The sequence below is a fragment of the Manacus candei genome, unplaced genomic scaffold (assembly GCF_025592945.1).
Source record: "Manacus candei isolate 608988 ecotype Guabito, Panama unplaced genomic scaffold, ASM2559294v1 h1tg000108l, whole genome shotgun sequence".
NCBI lineage: Eukaryota > Metazoa > Chordata > Aves > Passeriformes > Pipridae > Manacus > Manacus candei.
In genome coordinates this window covers 1301934-1320581 of record NW_026138156.1, presented here as the reverse complement: position 1 = coordinate 1320581, position 18648 = coordinate 1301934, and the positions used below count along the sequence as shown (strand labels likewise).

Here is an 18648-nt window from a genome sequence, read left to right as displayed (position 1 = left end):
CAATTGCTCTGTTGTTACTGATGATGTAGGAGATATTTGTTAAACCCCAAACCTAATTCATTTACTTATTTGTTGCGTACAACTGAATGTGGAAAAAAAAGGAAAATATTAGAAATACAGTGGCAGCCTTGATGTTACATAAGGACCACGTTTTGTAAAAAGACTTCTACATTATATGACTAAAATACAAAGCAAGTGGAATTTAGACACTCCTTTCCACTGGAATTGTCATTCCATTCCCGATTCACTTTTGCTGGAACACATATGCAGGTACTAGAGAGGTCACAGACATGGAGCACTTAAGTAACTGCATTTGGATCTCCAAAATATTCCCAAGAAGTGTATTTCCTACCCCCTTGTGAAGATATTCTTGAAACAGAATGTCATCATCTCGTGCATAAATATTTGTGCTGGGAAGACTTTTCCGTAAATAAAGCTTGGAACATAATCAGGCAATAAAAAATAGGTATGTTACTTTTATAGATAAGGAGTGTTTCCAGTGATCAGAATACCAAACAAAACAAACAAAAAAAAGGATTTTCAGAGTATAGATGGATGTACTAATAATTTTAACTGTGGCAGGATGTGGCTTCCCAAAGTAACAAATTTTATATATTCCTGTGGTAGGAATTGGTTCTATTGTATGTTTTTAGAATTGCTGTCCAAAACTTTAGCTGATGTAATTCAATATATATTATTGAGTAGAGTATTGTCTACACTTATTTTACAAGCTATCAGTCTGCACTGTGAAGTTATTTCCATTTTCACTTTTTTGAGAAGCGACTGCACCATGAGATGGATCCCAAAATGCTTGACAGTATCACTTTTGAAACTATTTACATTCCTGACACTGCATAATAAAAATTTTATTCTGTTCTTTTGTGACTTTTTTTTATTGCTCACTTTTGAAACATCATGTTTTATTATCCTTCAGTCCTGTTATCAATCTTGAGCAATAAGACGACTGTAATGACCAGTTTTAATAAGTCTATTACAGATTTCTATGTTGATTTGACATACCTAAGTGTAGTAAAATGGTTTATGAGGAATAAACAGCTGAGTAATATCACATGCATATCCTCAGAGATGAAGCGATTGTAGATGAGAAATAAATAATTGAAGAAGACACAGTCTGGTTATTTCAGTTTCTGAACTCCTAGGAAACAATGTGGGACTGTGTCACAGATGGATCATGCACTTTACTCATAACAGAGAGGCCACAATGCACTATTGATAGAAAAGAAGGAGTTAACAAAGTTCAGTGGTAAATGTGACAGTTGTTTGACAAGATTCCACAGCGAGGTACTCCTGGTTACTTGCTGCATGGAGGAGAGGGTCAAACAAAACTGTCCAGGAGACCTTCCTATTGAGTCATGAAGCTCAGAAAGGATCTCTTTGCTTTCTAAAGTCCTTCTCAGAGAGGAGTCTGGGTGCAGCTGGATCCCAGACGGTCAGTGGTTTATGTCTAAAGGATTATGTATGCACCATCAATCCTTTGTATCACTTAGCTTTCAAAGCTTAACATGCTGTTAATCGCTTACAGAGAATCTATAGTGGCAAAGAATCTCTCAGCTTCAAAGACTAATCTTGGGAGATGTCCCTGCTCAAGGGGGAATCCTGGCATGCAGCCTGCTGCTGTGTAAGAGAGCTCAGTGGGCCCTGGACTGACCACTATTTATGGAGTAACGACTGACTTACAGTCATATTTGCATAACAGCAAGATGTCTTGGTCACCATTCCAGACAGGTCCTGTTACCATCTGACCCACAAAGTCCAGAGTAAGCTGGATGTAGCCATCACAACCCCACTGGGGGTTTTGGCTTAAGCAAGGGGATACCCACAGTGTGTTAGACACTATAGGGTTCTACGCTTGAGATCTTTATGGTCTGATCACAGAATGGGTCAGATTGGAAGGGGCCACAGTGAGTCACCTGGTCCCACATCCCTGCTCAAGCAGGGTCATCCCAGAGCACATGGCACAAGAGTGCATCCAGATGGTTCTTGAGTATCTCCAGAGAGGGAGACTCCACACCTTCTCCAGGCATTCTGTTCCAGTGCTTGGTCACCCACACAGTAAAGTTCTTCCTCATATTCAGGTGGAACGTTCTGTACCTCAGTTTCTCCACTTTACCTCTTTTCCTATTGCTTGGCACCTCTGGGAAGAGCCTGGCTGCCACACACAGTCTTCCTATGTACACATGTAATAATATGGATGTAGGTGTGGTATTGGAGAGATTTTTTTTTGAAATTCTTAAAGGGCCATGGATGGCAAAGCAGGCTCAGGCATCTGCTTTTTGGCTCTGGTATCCATATGGCCATTCATGTGGCTTGACTGGTGTGAGAGGGTACCTGTGTATTCAGAAGTGTGCATGCCTACAGCATGTATAAATATATAGGAAAGGCAGGGATCTATTTCTATATCTGTTTATAGCCTTCTATATTTTCACGTTCTGTCTATGTGGAGTTTTGCCACTAAGCTCTGGGAAAGTTGATACTTAATGCTTGCCTCATGCCTCAGACAGGTACACTAGGTGTACTTGGAAGCCTAGCACAAAGGCTGACTCTCCTGTGATGATATTCATCTGCTCAGTAATACAAGCCTAGGCTTCTCTGTGGGCAAATGTTCCTCCAGTGTGACTGATCAAATAGTGGCAAGCCATCATTTAGGGGTGTGTCTGTACCTTGGGTTCCATTAGTCTGTGTTAACAGCTGGCAGCGTGAGCCAATATTGGCTGTTTTCTCCCTTTACTCACTCACATCCCCACTACTTGACTGTTTGGACATTGATATTCTTCTGAGGAATCCCTTTATTTTTCAAACAAAATTACATGTGACGAAAAAAGCCTGTTATTCCCCATCTGAACATTTGGCATTTGGACTTGGGTTTTAACAGAAAGAGTTACAGAATCAGAAAGAGGAAATGCTGTAATGTGACCAAACCTTAGCATGCCTAATCAAGTTAGTAGTGAGAAGCTTGGCTATTTCTGTGAAAGTGTTAGATATGTATTTATTAACCACCCTTAGTTCTCAGAAATCAGTATTTTTTTCACATATTCAAAGACATCAAACTATCTCCCTATATGTACACTTATACAGTTCTGAGTGAATGTTTTCTGTTTCTCTAAATTGTGCCAAAATTAAAAGGGAAATTTAGAATTTGTTTTTTCTTTTGCATGATAATTTATAAGGAAGTTAATTGTGTCAAAAGTGTGCTGTCTATCAGACAGGACTTAACTATATACAGTATTCTGAACAGAGGGGAACTCTCTTAGCCCTGGACTCCAGCCAGCCCAAAATTTTAAAATCATATTAAAAACATATAATCATATAGTATGATAATATAGTCATGCAGCTTTCACTTTTTTAAAAGCTAAATACATTAGCTGTGAAATATATTTAATATTTTGTATTTTCACTACTCCTGCTAGTAGTGAAATATGTGAGGACACCATATTTGTACTCTTGTCTTTAAATGCTTAAATTCTTTAATTAAAAACTTCATTTTCATTCAGTTACATAGAAGAAGGCGACCAAGTTTGGATCATGGGAAAAAATCCTAATTAGATATTATAAAAAAATGAACACCAGGACCCATAAAGCTACAAATAATCAAGGCCTGTAACCTACCAGCAAATAGACCTTTCACTTCTTTTATGATGTATTTACTCAGTTTCAGTAAACAAGAGACTGGGATGTGGAGAAGTCACTTCCCAAAACAGCAGGGTACCTGTATCTCTTACTAAGGGAAAGGGAAATCAGTCAAAGTGGTTATTTTAGCAGTTTGATGTGCAGTAGCTGGTGCATTAGAAACCCATGGAGCTTGCTTAATGAGGAGTAATTTAAGACTATAGTTAGTTCACTAAGTTGTTTTGGGGTAAAATGATGACTGCAAGAGACTTGGAAATTTGAGCGCACACTCACCTCTGTTCCTCATTTCTTCCTCTGTTCAGCTAGAGAAGATTTGTGCAGGCTCTGAAAGCCCTTCTGCTGCAAAAGCAATGCAAAATTTAGCTCAAACCAAAAGGATAATAAACGATTTGAAAGGTAAATAATGTTAATTAATAATAATTTACTGAAACAATCTCATATATTTTCAGTATATATTTTCCCATTTTATCTTTGACCTATCTGTAAGTATTTCAGATATCCTTTGGCATCCCATACTATGTGGCATCCCATACCATCTCCTTTGGCAACCAGACTGTGTCTACTTCAGGAACACTGAGTAAAACAAAATTATCATGAATCTTTCAGAGACAGAAAAAATAGTTTGCAATAATCATACACCGTACATGTCCTTTTTATAAGCTACTGTCAGAAATATTTATGCATTATGTACTTGTTCCAAGAAATTACAGTACTGTGTGTATTTTGGAGATAACATGTAGAGGAATCTCCCCAGTATGTTTTATTTATTTTGTATGTTGGCATATATTCTAATAATAGATAGAACTTGGGGATTATTTTTTTAATATTAATGTTATACTATATATGGAAATACAAAAAAAAAAAAAGTCTTAACTGGAATAAGCCAAACACTTTGACTACTGTATTGACATTTATGCTTGAGAAAGTTCAGGCCTGGAAGCTTTTGCAAAGCAAGTTAAAAGGCCAATCCCAGCCTCTGACCCAAAAGGGAACATTTCAGTTCAGGCTCAATCAATTGAAAATGCAGGGCAAAATATGCCTTTAGATGACAGAGTTTGATTTACAAGATACACAAATATTTTCCATCAAGCTGAGCTAATTCAGGTTTGTATTTTGACTGTATATGTAGAATATCTATAATTTATTTATGACCTATTAAGGAGATTGTTTCCAGTGTGTAAGAAATCTTAATTAGGACCACTGTTTTTAAAAAGGAAACTCACAATTTCTTTTATATCCTGTCATCAAAGGCACTAAGGAGAAAACTTCTGTTCTTGTTTTTGTGGGGTTTGGTTTGCTTTTCTCCTTGCTGTCTATTGAATGTCAAGAGGCCATACACATTTTATTGTACAGTCATGTCTTTGAAGTCACCAAAGAATTTCAGAATTCTTCTGAAGAGTTTATTTCTTGAAATACTTATTCCCCTCATGAAATCGTGATTCCTGAGGGGCTTGTGGTGCCAAACCATCTGAAAGGGCTGTTGTCTTAGTCTAAGCATAGGGCAAACAGCATTACATAATGTTTGGGAGTTTAACATATGCCACAGGCCTCATGAAGAGACAGGTGACATGAAGAGCAAGCCTTCCAAACTCATTCCCATTCACCCTTTTGGCATACCATGTCCTGGCTGCTGCCCCTAATCGGGGCTCAAGGTGGAAGAATAGAAGGCAACAGACTCCTGGGGACACAGTGATATCTAGATCAGGATAAGTGTTAGTAGATACCACTGAAAAACAGGTAATAGGCAATTAGGTAAAAGACAGGGAAGATAATATTCAGAAGCACCAGCAGATAAAATTATGTTAATAGAATGAAGACAGTGGTCCATATACTGTACAGAGTGGCCCAAAGCCAGCAGCTCACTGCTGCAGGGTTACTTGGACATGTTTAATCAACATAAGTATTTCCACAATACCCCTGTGTCCCCACAAGGGATCTCACATACCCTTGGGCAGAAAGGGGTAGCAGGAGTACAGTATGCTGTGAAATATAAAAGCCTTTGCTGTTTTTCTAGTAATATCAATGATTACACCTTGGTTTATCCTGAGACCAGAATGGGCAGCCAGGACCGAGTGATACCAAGGCAGGATTTGCATGCAGCTTTCCCTGTGTCAAGGTCCTTTCAGATTTTCAAATTTACAAGGTAACTTACTCTGTGTTTTCAACTGTATTTCCTGAGCTTATTAAGAAATATAATAAACATGACAAACAGAGGCTCCATCATCTTTTACCCAGACTAATCTGTCATGTGAATCAACTTATTCACCATTCAAGTGAATAAGATTTCATGAGATTTCATAACTTATAACACATGACTCTTGATATCATACAGCTATGAGCAAAGAGAAGAATTGGTTACCTAGCCAACAGTGAAAGTGCTAATCCTTCCTCTTCCATCATGGTGCAGGATCCCCTGTATCACACCGGGAAGCAGGAAAGCTTCCGCTTCAAAAGCTTCTTGGGTGAGATCATAGAATCATAGAATGGTGTGGGTTGAAAGGGACCTTTACAGGTCATCTAATCCAACCCTCTACAATGAGCAGGGGCATCTTCAGGTATATGTTTTATACTCTCCAGCTTGGAGGCTTAGTCTATACCATTTTTGAAAGTTAGTGGATTCTGAGGAAACTGTCAGACAAAACATAGTGGCTGCTGGAGACAGCAATTTGCAGGTGATTGTGGCTGAATGATGGCCCTTCAGCTCTTTCTGACCACCTGTCCTGCCTGCCTGGTACTCTCACTTTGAGCACCACTGTCAGTGGGCAGCACAGCCCAGGCCTGGGGTGTGTATGCCGCCCAGAACTGCCTCTCTAATTCCCCGTGGTTTGGTCTCAGCTTTGGTTGGTGTGAAAACATAATATGATATAATTGAGGCCGATCAGTTTGTATATTGTGTGACAGAAGAAGGGATGTAGTAGCCTGGTTATATTTGCTTGAGGCCTATTTTCTTCTGTCTTATTTGAACATTTCTGTGTCAGGCACACGATATGACTCTTCGGGATGATCCTGTGCAGGGCCAGGAGCTGGACTTGATGATCCTTGCGGGTCCCTTCCAACTGAGCATATTCTGTGATTCTGTCTTTGACTTCTAACAGAAATGCATATACAAAGTTTGTTTACTTGTAACCCATGACCTCGTTTGTACTAGTCCCTCATCATAAAGTTGCCTTTCTCAGGGACAGGAGTATTAATGAAGGTAAATATGCTGTCATATTCTCCCTGTATGGCTGTATAATTTATTCTTTTGTATTACAGAGAATCAGCAGGTTTTCCAACACTATAGATACCAGGGCAGTGCCCAAGCAACCAATGTGGAAGGCTCTGTTCTTTCAGATAAATTAGTAAAAGTAATGGGGTGGATCCATCTTATTACTGGAAAATGTATTAAGGCAGATTAATGCTGTTAGGCTGAATAACACCATAAAGTTGGGAGATGTTGCCAGGTTCAGGCTAATGAATGCCAGTCCCAGAGAGGACTACAGGGTGTATCTTTCTTCAGTGAATAACAAGGGAAATGAAGGTACTGCTGAGACTGAAAGGCATCCTAATACAAGGACTGAAGTGTCTCCTGCACCTGAAAGGATCTTTATTTTTCTGAGGGCACTTTCTTGGGTATCCTTTATTTCAAAAGCATGAAAATAAAATTGACTGAATTTACTGGTACTTTCTGGGAAATACAGGCCTGAAAATCTTCTTTTTAGTTATTGAGAGTGAAAACAAAAGAATTCTGGGTCAAAGCTCACTCCTTTCATAGTCTTTTATTTCTTCAGCATAGATTTGATTTCTGCATAAACTTGATATTATCTAAACTATTTTGCTTGAATGCTGTCATGTCATTCTCTATACGAGTCCTGCCAAAGGAATATTGACTGTTGACTGTTTTCCTCTAAGGCTTTAAGGTGTGTTTTTAGAAGTGCCTCTAGGGCTTTTTGTTTCTTCTTACACCTCAAAAGAAATCTTGCATGTGCAGCCTTTCTTTCTTCCTCTTTACATTCATCAAAAATGAACAAAGGGTGATGTGGACAGTGAGTTACAGTCATACATAAACCATACGTCTGTCTCAAGCTATTACTGTGAAAGCTGTGTTGAAGACACTGTTTATTGAAAGCCTACTGTGGAAGTCACCAGGGGTACAACAAAGTGCCAGCAATTCTTAGTTGTTTGGGATGTTCAGGTGCCACAGCTGCACACACATCCCGTGGGCTAATGGCAGAGATGTCCAGAAGGTTGATCACATAAGTGTATCCCTAACAGATCGCAGTGCTGCTGGTCCCTCGGTAAGGATTTGGAAGGTCTTTCTGCAATGGCAAATAAGTTCTACTAACTTCCCAGGCTTCCAGAAATACTAATCAGCAGTTCTAGTCTGCAGCACATTTATTACACCCTGACGTGCTGGAGACAACCTGTTACAAATAGAACTGCCTTGTGAAAAATGCTGTTCCAGTGTTTTATAATAAAGTGCACCAATTAGATGCATTCATTAGGACAAACTGCTTGTCTTTTCTTATATTAGATCTTTTAAAAGGCCCAATGCATTTCATAGCTCATTCTACTCTGTATTATTATTAATTGAACAGAGCACATTACAAAGTTTTAATCCAATAACTGTAAATACATAATGAATAATATTTCCTTGGAGGCTGCCAGGGTTGCAGCAGCCCTTTTTGCAGCTTTGTATACTCAGAGTAAGATATATTATGGTGAAGTTCCCTCTTCTCTGGCTGTAGGTTCCCCACAGGTATTGCAGGGACATCACCGGAGCAAGGAATTGTGCGTGTGTGGTAAAAGACAAATGTGTCATTCGTTAAAAGGCAAATTAGGAGCCTTTCAACTTTTTCTTGTCGAAAAGGGTCACATGCACCAGTTCTTCATGTTGTCTTGCAGATCCCTGGATGCCAAAAGGAAAACAATGTTTTAATTTTAGCAGCATGAGGATTCCTAACTGCAGCATATTATTTATAAAGGGGAAATGGCAAACACTAAATGAAGACAAAAGGAAACATTCTGTTCCTCTCTGGGGGAGCACAACATTATTATACAAGGTTGTGATTGGGCATAGTAAGATGAATTGAGCTGCTGTACCTACTGACAAGAACATTACTTCTTAGATTGCTACTAATACATGAAGTAGCTGGCACTCCCTGCCTGTACTTAGGTAACGGATATGATCTCAGCAAAAGGAGCCTGAACTTGATGATAATGATACAGGTTTTCATATAAAAGAAGACTCTAGGGCATGTTGAAATGATTCTTTTTTTTATTGTACATACTAATATTTTCATATGGAATAAGTATTTGCAGTAATTTATGCTTGGACAGTACTCAAGTGCTTAGGAGGGCTAATTAGCTTGAAGAGAAGCAATGCATTAATAAAGTCCTATGACCACTAATGAAGCCCTATAACTTCCAATTCCAAGCTATTTTATGGTCAATCAGCATGAAAAATGGTCAGAGAGGGAGATGAGGTCTCTTTGTAGATATCCTTGTATCTGTTCACCTGCTGAAAGTTACAGCAACATGAGTTATTTTGAGAAATTCAGATTTTTGCTCTTATTTAGTGAGATCTGCTTTTCTTGGATCTAGGGCTTTGGTACCTAAGAATATGTGGTACCATAATATTCATTTCCCAATACATGATCCCATTACAACTGAAAACACTTAGGAGAAATTTTAAAGAGGAATTTTGTACCTATAGTCATTTTGGCCTGAAAATATCCAGCCAGAAGGATCAGGTCAAAGTGAAGTGAAGAAGTAAAACATATACTGAAAAACAAGGAAAAGGAAAAGGAAAAAACATGTAAGCATAGGAGCTACTGAAAAACTGCAAACCTTGGGAATGTTTTTCACAAGAGATAGTAAATCTTAGATTTGTCATCCACTAGATATCCACAATATCATGAGATGCATGATGTTACTAAGCGCTACTAGGACTCTGTGGACATGTGGTTATTATCAGTTTCATTCTTTAATTCCCATTGCTTCATTACCTTTCTATTAACTGCACGATGATGAGTCTGCAGAAAGGCAGTAGGATATGTAACACACCTGGAAACAAGGATGGGAGAGCTACAGCGCTACTGCTTCTTGAAAGTTTTGAAAGCACGAATTACAGTGACGTGTGCTTTTACCTGGCAGAGTATGATCAAATATCTACCCCATTTGATTGAAATGGTCCTAGCATTTACCTGTGCCAATCGGGAAAATTCATAAATCTCATTACTTTGAGGATTTCATTGCTGAGGGCATATTCCATAAAATTCCTTCTGTTGGTATAGCTAGGGTCAGTTAGCCCACATACTCGTTTTTGAAAAGAAGCAACTTGATGCTTCAAGATGAAATTTAGACACCTAAATCCTAACTGTAATCCTAATATCCAGCTCAACTACTGCCTAACTCTGGAGACACCTGACCTCCTTAGGTGCCTCCTTTTTAATCAGATGAATTCCTAGGTATTGACAGATTGACTTTTAAGCATACCTAGCTAAAACTTTGTAGAAGACTGAGCAGATTTACAGCATGTGGCTACATCGTTTTAAAGATGCCTTATCTAAGACTGAGCTTCAGCACAAATGCAGTAATAGTAACTATTTTGATTTAAGGACATACGGCAGAACCAGAACATCAGCTCTGCTGTATGTGCTTCCACACATTTGTGCAATGATCTTAAAAAAGGTGGTGACTAAAAACATACCCTCCAGCTTCAATTCAGTCCCTCTAGAAAACCAGAGCAGAGCTCTTCCTTCAGCTATGTTTTATAAGACAACTATAGCATGTATTTTAAGAAAAGAAAACAAGTCCCTCCCTACTTCCAGTAGAGTTTTCCAGGAGCTTTCTCTCTCAGTAGCATGGAATGGACATCTGGGTCTTAAGGAGACAGTATGAAATGATGGAACCTTTTCCAAGGGCATTTTCAGTTGGAAAGCAAACAATAAAAATACCAGTTGGAATGGCAGCAGGCCATTTAAAACAATCTCCAGACATTGCATTAATAACCTTGACACATAGAGAGGGTTTGGTATTATGCTGTATCAGCAGATATAAAAAAAATGAAGCATCTGGCATTATGGATCTCAGGCCTGGTCTTCAGGTCAAACCCACAGGTATTCTCCTAATGGGAAAAAGAAATGAGTGTTTATGCTTGGGTGCTTAATAATTCAAACTGGAATGTAGAAAACTCAGCTTTCAGCATCTGCTCCAATTTTAAATGAACAAAATGAAATTAAATGCTTGAATGAAAACTCTCCAATCGGGAAAGTAAGGACTAAATTCTGCCTGCCATATTTCAGGTAACAGTTTATTCCTAAGTTTAAAGTAATTCTTGATCTCCAAAGTCATCTCTCAGCACAATTATAGGTCTGTAAAACTATTACATGTGCTTTATTTTCTTCACTAATACACAGTAAAAATACAGTTTAAAATGCTTAAAAGCCTTTTAAATGGAAAAAGTATCTTACAGTGGACCCAAAGTCTGTTTTGAAATACAATATGGTTCACATATCATACAACATTAAAAGGATTATGCCATACCTCAGTTGTTTTTATATATATAAAGATTTTAAAACATTCTAAAGTCATGTTGTAATACTGAAAGTCATCAACAGACAGATTCAGGTATAGGAGCTACCAAAAGAATCTGAACCTCTTAGATGGCAATTTCTTTTTACCAAAAAATCCGAAGAATATTTTTTTGAATATGAAACATCTCATAAATGCTTTGAAGTCCTTTAATAAAAAGGGTTTATTAAAATCCAGGTGGCATTTATTTAACGGTGTGAGACTGAACATTTGAGTTTCAAACTCAATGTAACATACTCTTCTCCCTCTGGCTTTTACAGTGAATTGAACCCTTAACTCCCTTCAGCAATTTTGGAAATCTCAATTTGTAGCAATTATGATGAGAAGCCATTACTTGACAGAAAGAAAGAAAGAAGAGTTAGTTAAGTTGAAGAAATGTATCTAGATTCCTTTTAAAATAATGAGCACACACAAATAAAAGGGGAATTCTTGCCAGAATTCTACAACTCCCTTTTTTTAATTTGCATATTAAATTGTACATCTATCAGTTTCTGTTAATTCAGCAAAATAAGAACTTCTTCTGAAAGTAATTGTGTTATTAGTCTACCTTGGCAGTAATGATCCTAAGGTGAAGGTAGCAAGTAATCGTATTTCTAACTGTGTCTTCTTTTTAATAATTAGTTGTAAAATTACACTGTGCCTTCTCTGTTCATGGGAACTTTTCTCTCATCTGCACTGCAGTTGAGCCATATTTAAACTAAAAGGCAGATTTCTACTAAAAAGGCAAATTTCTTTGGGCTAATACTTGTTCAACATGTCTGAAACCAATTTTTTCACACCTTTTCCAGTTGTAAAATGCTTTACCAATTTTCATTTTCATTAAACTTTTCCATATTACTCTGCTTTATGCAATATAAAATCAGAAATAATGCCCTTGTTTATGAAAGCTTTAACCAATTATAAGAACAAGGACACTGGAAAAGCAATAAGAAAACCTTGACCAAACAAGGAATAAGTGACCACTTCTTCCTCTACACCTATAGCTCTCAGAAAAAAATTTAATTTAAAAAATCTAAAAAATATTGGTATAATACTGGTTGCAATGTATCTTTATAAAAGTTGTATCTTGCTTTTACTTTTGGATTTTTTTTGGCATTTACCTAGGTCAAACTGTATTTATATATATTGAATGTTATTAATATTAAAATATTCCCTGTTATCTCCTGACTGCTTAGAAAAGAAAAAATGAGTCTGCTGGTCATCTCTATTGATTAAAAAATAACTTATCACAGGTGTAAATGTAAGGGAAATGTTGTCTAGCAAATCCTGGTAACATGTAACCTACTGGACTCTCTCAAAAAACCGCCGGCTGATGTTTATTTGCAGATATTGACCAAAGGCTAGAAAAAGCAGTCCTGTATCACAGATCTTTTATGTTTAAACAGAAATAAAGTGTTCCTTTTATACATTCATTTTTTGTCAGCTAGAAAGACGCTCAACTCAAGAGTAAATGTAGAACCCAGAAAAGGAAAAAAAAACTCGACAGAATAAATTGTCGAGGCTGCTCCGGTGAATACAGTGAGACAGGGAAAATGAACTCCTTTTCATCCTGATGGCTTCTTTCTCGCCAAATACATTGTTGCATTTTAAGAGTCACTCCACACTATGAAAGAAAAACCTTGCTGTTATTATTTAGAATGTAAACTCATTATTTTAAAACAAATTAAAAACAAAGGTAGAGAGATTGCTGTCAACACTATAGTATTACTTGTGTCTTCCCACCTGTCGTTACCATTATTTATTTATTCCAGGTCATGCAGACAATAAGCACTAATTATTTGCTTTGTTTAGACAAGTCCCTCCATTTAGAACAATAGCAATTAGAGATTTTTAAAGAGTAAATTTAATTGTATAATTTATAACATTTCTACATTTAGGTCTAGAAATGTCATACTCCTAAGTTGCATTTTTTACTTAACATGTATTTTATTTACTACATATCAGTCTGACATAATTTCTTTTTAAACCAAATACTGATTAAAACCCTCTTCTGCACTACAGAATTGTCTTTCACATTTTAACTGTTTACAAATAATGAATTCAGGGAATAATTAACATTTAATATCTTTGAAATGGTGTGGAGGCTGGAAATATTTAATGTGTGCATGCAAAAGCTGTCCAGCGTCAAACAGGAAGCAACGTAATTAAGTTTTCTATGCTCATAGTCTTGATTTTTATTTTTCCTGAAGAATCTGAAGCCATATACTCTGCTTTTACTATCCTGGGGAATATTAACCTTAAGGGCTGTGCTGAAAGTTGAGGAGAACAGGGAAATGGACAGATCAAAAGAGCTGACAAAAAGAAAATGGAGGATCACTTGTAAAAACAAAAACAACATTAACGAGAGAATTCAAACTGTTCTTCAGTGAGCAGAATGGTAGAGGGAAGGTTTGTCATCTAAGCAGTCCAATGTGGGCAGCAATGATAAGCAGTACCATGTGTTCCTAGGAGTATTTACATGAGCTTGACTAGCTACAAGAATTATTTAATATGATCAGTCATTTTTTTCTCCACAACACCCATAAGTTAAGAATTTGCAGATGTTATCCTGGCACTGCCAGGAACAGATTCACAGTGACCTCAATATGTCACCAGAAAGCTTTTCTGGAAATTCTTTTGTTTTCCATGTGGTGTCTTAGTATATTGGAAACACAAGTATTCTGTTATTTCTTTAGCCACTTTTCTTTATTGTTAAAAAATATTCATGTCACATTACTTTACAAAGCAGTATTTATTCTGCACCAACTAGTCCAATGAAACAAACTTTCAGTTTGATGAATGGTGATTGAAAAGTTGAGTTAGACAAGATCAAATTTATTCTGTTGCATAAAGGTGATGTTAATTGCATTTATTCAGTCTGATCATTAAAACACTGAGAATCCTGAAGTAAGAATTATGAATTAGCATGGCTGAGTCCATGCTAATGTGTAATGTGTGTATGGATGTGTATTTATCTCTGTCTTGGAGTGTACTTTTGGCTTTTGTATTTGTGATCTGTGGTGCAGCTTTAGGGAAATGTCACAAAAAGGGAGATTACCCCAATCTACTTTAGATTATGTACAGTTTACATGTGTGACAGTTTTAAACTCAAGCACCAAATGGATTGGTTACATTTTCTCTGCTGAAATTCTTCTGTATTGCACGCTCAGAACCTCCAGCAAACGCAGCAGGATGACTGTCATGGGTGTCTCTAAAAATATATAAACCTTTCAAGTAGCATATTGAAAGTCCTTTCAGTACAACTTCACTACTTTTATACAGATACTAAATGAGAAGTTCCTCATGATCATTTGCCAACTGATGCAAATCAAAAATATCATTCATGTGGCAAAAGACATCTCTCCAGTTTATAAGACATCTGAGATTTTCAGAGAGCATATTTTACAATGATGGTTTGAAAATAATTAGCAATATGTCTTTGGGAGAAGCCAGTCTTGATACTTTATTTGAACTGAATTTGAAACTCTTAAATTTATGTTATTGTTGTATTTTTTGGTGTGTTTTGCAGTCTGGTTGGTTGATGAAGTCTGAAAGTTTGATAAATTTTGGAAGGAGATCTCTAAAATTTGAAAATTATATGATCATACTGAGGATGATTCAAAACAAAGACATGGTGTGTCAATAATCAACAGGTAAATTGCAAAAGTATCAGAAGTTCCAGGATATTTCTATCTAAATGAAACTAGCTAACACCAGACAGATTACAGGTAGTACAAACTATTTTTACAAGTATTGTTCTCTTCTGTCAGCTTCGAAACCTCTCTTACTGTTGACTCCAAATTTCTTTGTTGCAATATTTATAAGCCTGCTCTCATGTGTCTTTTAAGGAAGTGTGAATTAGCCAAATAATGAAGCTAAAATTATAATCTGTTTGATAGCTGTTTGAATAGAAAATCAAAAACTTGCTGTTATCCAGCGGCACACCATAGACTGCCTTCTTTTACCTAAAGGTACTCATTTTATTACTTGTAAAGATAAAGGCTAATTAAATGTTACACAGACTTTCAGCAATTCAAAAGCTCCACTAATGAAGAGTACTATCCTGTTAAAAAAATTATAAGACAGACAGGTGTAAAGAATGAAAAGAGCCCGTGGAAGCACAGCAAAGGGCACTGAGTGCCACCAGCAGGTCAGTGTGACCACCCTCTGCCATTGGGGCAGCACCCAGCAAGAATATTTTTGGTACTTTTAGACACATCAATTCAAGCTATACATCTCATAGAATAAACGAGTATTAAGGAAACTGTGAGAACCCTTCTGGTCCAGCATGGGAAATTACATGGGATGGTCATGGATAGAGCTCTCAGAAAGCCCATATACCTCTAACCCTCCAAACATATTTGCGCTGATAAACATTTGTGTCTTTTGGTATGTGCTGCTTTTGACTGTGATCAGGAGACATGTACCAGACCATTCTTCCCGATGGATTTTGAGTTTGGTGTTCACAATAAACCAAAGTTGTAATGGAGCAAAGTGGAAAGTAAAATAAGTTATGAATCATGCTGGGTTTCTTACCTTCCTCCACAGATGAATATACTGTATATATCTATATATACCAGAAGCTACTTTCCATTTCCTTCTATGTTTTTTACAGAAAGGTAGGATTTGAGGCAAATCAGATTGTGTGTGCAGACACAGGCACAAATGTGAGTTTGTGAATATATGTATATATACATATATATATGTGTATGCCTATGTGTGTAGATATATGTCTGTGTTCATGTAGTGTGTACTCACCTATACACATTTTATATGCCTGTATATGTTTGCATGTTTTCCAGCACTCTGACTGCCTGTAGGAAGAAGTGGATTAACATGTGATTTCCCTGTACATTCCTCTTGTGCTCATTTTACCTTGGATTATCCAAGTCCCTCAGGATAGTAATGAGACAGAAAAGCTCCGTATTTGGAATAGTTTTGTCAGCATTGTCTGGAGCAGAGCTCTAAATGAGTGGAAGGGGACTTAACACTCTCCTCTGTTCAGGTGCATAAGGTGGGGACTAGAACGGGTGATGCCCCGACTGCCCCTGAAGGGTTTTTTTGGCTCCTTTTTTGGGAGATAGACAGCCCCCAGCTGTCTGGCTCCACAAATGTGGGGGAAAACACCACTGAAAAAGGGGTGAGTCGTTCATTTTGAAAGACATGATTGATAAAGTTAGGGATTAGGTTGCCCCACCCATGATGAAATCTAAGGGCAAAAGTTTAGCTGAAAGCTGTAGGTTTATTCATCTATTTGTAGTTGGTATTTCTTAGAATTAAGTGATTGCAATACAGGGTTTTTTGTTTAATTTTTTATTTGGTTAATATATACAGTCAAGGTTATTCAAGCTCAGTGATGAGTTTCATTAAATAGAAGTGAATGAAGGGTTAATACCTCATCCTTGCAGTTTGGAATGACATTTGAGCATGAAAAGCAAGTTTCATTTAAATGTGAACCTTTTCAAATTATATTTTCTGTGAACTGGTGCCAACTCGATTACAGAAACTGCTTTTGTACTGATCTGGTTAGTAAGCTGCCTGTTTGTTTTAAATCTAATACAAATGCTTAAATTTAGTGACATGCATATATTGCATATATTCATTTGCTTTAAGTATTGGGGATTTTGTCATTCTTAAATAGTCTGTTCTGGGAAATTTTGTTAAGAAATTAAAAATGACCTTTACTTAAGAACTCTTTGGAAGGGTTACACACAGACGGAATATGCAAAACTGAATTAATATTTTTAATAAGCTGAAGGATCTTACTGTTGGCCTCTACAAAGGACTAAACTTTATTTAGTCTCTCCTCTTTACATCTCTAGAGTAATGGGAAATAGCTGAACTGGTAATGAGAGTCAAAGTCACCATAAAAATTCTGATATCTATTCCCCTACGTGAAGGATCAGTGATTCTGTGGCTTGCTCATTCCGAGTTTGGTAAGTTGTATAGTCCTCATGATGTTCATTTCTGCTGCTGTGGGTCACATTCAGAGAGACACTGGCAGTGGAGCAGCTGGATGGCATCTGGATGTGGTAAGAGCTCACCTAGCAATGCCATGCCAGGTGACATCTGTATGTTCACCACAGGAAAAAAATGACCTCCCTACACAGTCTTGTCAGGAAACAAAAAGGATGAGGGTATCATTCACATGGAATTAAAAAAAAAAGGCTTCATAAAAAAAAGAAGGCATAGGAACTTCAGTCTTGCTTTTAAACCCTTTCTAAAGGAAGCAAAGAAATACTTTTAAATAAAATAAATAATTAAAAAACCCTTTGTTATTTCTCAGTAACAAATACATCAATAACCTATAACTAAGTCAGGCTTAGTTGCCTTATGCCTTCCAGTGTATAAAGAATATTAAAAATATTTGAGCTTCCAAAAGCCATGGGTCCTGAAAATCTTCTGTTTCACTCTGGAGCTGACAAGACTCAGAATTCTCATCAAGAAAATTGTATACGGTTATGTCTTACATAGGAGTTCCCTGAATTGTGAATTGCTTTTCCTGAAAATACTAATTGTTAAAAATGTGTGATATGAGATGAGGATGGTCTTTGAGTAATCATTGTATAGATGTGATGGAAAGACATAAGGACATCCTGTATTCCTTACTTCAGCCTACCATTGCAGTGATTGTACCAGTAAATGGGTGTAGAAATAGCTTTTCTTGAACTTTGTCAGCTAAATGCAAATATGGCACAAAATCTTTTCTCCAAAGGGTTAGGTTCATATTTCTGTGAACTGCTTAACTCCAATTTCCTTGTTCAGAATTTCTTTGCTAGAAATAAAGTGGATTCCATCAACAAGCTGAGATATAAATCTTGAATGACTGAGGCCTTTGGGAACTGGTTGGAATAATAGATTGAATGTCATCTGTGTATGCAAAGTTGACAGAATCTGTCAATCTTCAGGAAAGCTTTGAGATGTGTGTGTGTTTATATACCTGTGTGTCTAAGGTGACTGTGCTGGGAGAGTCCTTAGCTTAAGTGACAGTATATTTGGATCATTAATCTGACCCCTCATTCTATCAGATTTCAAGGCAATTGACGGAATGTTCCTTTTGAAAAGAGCTGGAGTAGTTTAAATATCTTGGGAGCCACTACTCCCATGCAGAAAGCATTTGCTTCCATAAAACAGTCATCTGGGTGTGCCTTCACGAACTGCAATGCCCAAATCTTCATTTTCTTTACACCTTTTTGACTTAATTTGACTGCAATGGTGCAGATAAGCACTTCTGACTTTCCATTTCGCCAGCTGAGTTTTGTGGGTTTTAACTTCCAGCTCAGACGTGGTTATGCACAGCTGTAAGTGATAGCACTGCTAGTCCCTCTTGTATGCCTGGGAAAAAGGTGTCTATCTGCGTCCTGAGTAAATATGGGAATCAGAGATGTTGGGGCAGGGAACACCTACCTGATCAAAACACTTTGTTGCCTCCTTGCACACTTTAAC

General features: G+C 37.2%; 2 long non-coding RNA genes across 2 annotated transcripts in view; one reads left to right on the top strand and one right to left on the bottom strand.

Annotated features, from left to right (window-relative positions):
• Positions 1–3633: 3633 nt before the first annotated feature.
• Positions 3634–6074, bottom strand: LOC127461557 (uncharacterized). Its single transcript, XR_007900137.1, has 4 exons — positions 6008–6074; positions 5266–5374; positions 3922–3987; positions 3634–3739 (listed from the first exon to the last, which is right to left on the bottom strand). It is a non-coding gene; the product is annotated as an uncharacterized LOC127461557 (long non-coding RNA).
• Positions 6075–6184: 110 nt separating this feature from the next.
• LOC127461559 (uncharacterized) overlaps positions 6185–18648 on the top strand; it is a 28335-nt gene continuing 15871 nt past the window's right edge. Inside the window, exon 1 of the long non-coding RNA XR_007900139.1 lies at positions 6185–6320. This is a non-coding gene — a long non-coding RNA (uncharacterized LOC127461559). The remainder of the gene's footprint in view (positions 6321–18648) is intronic.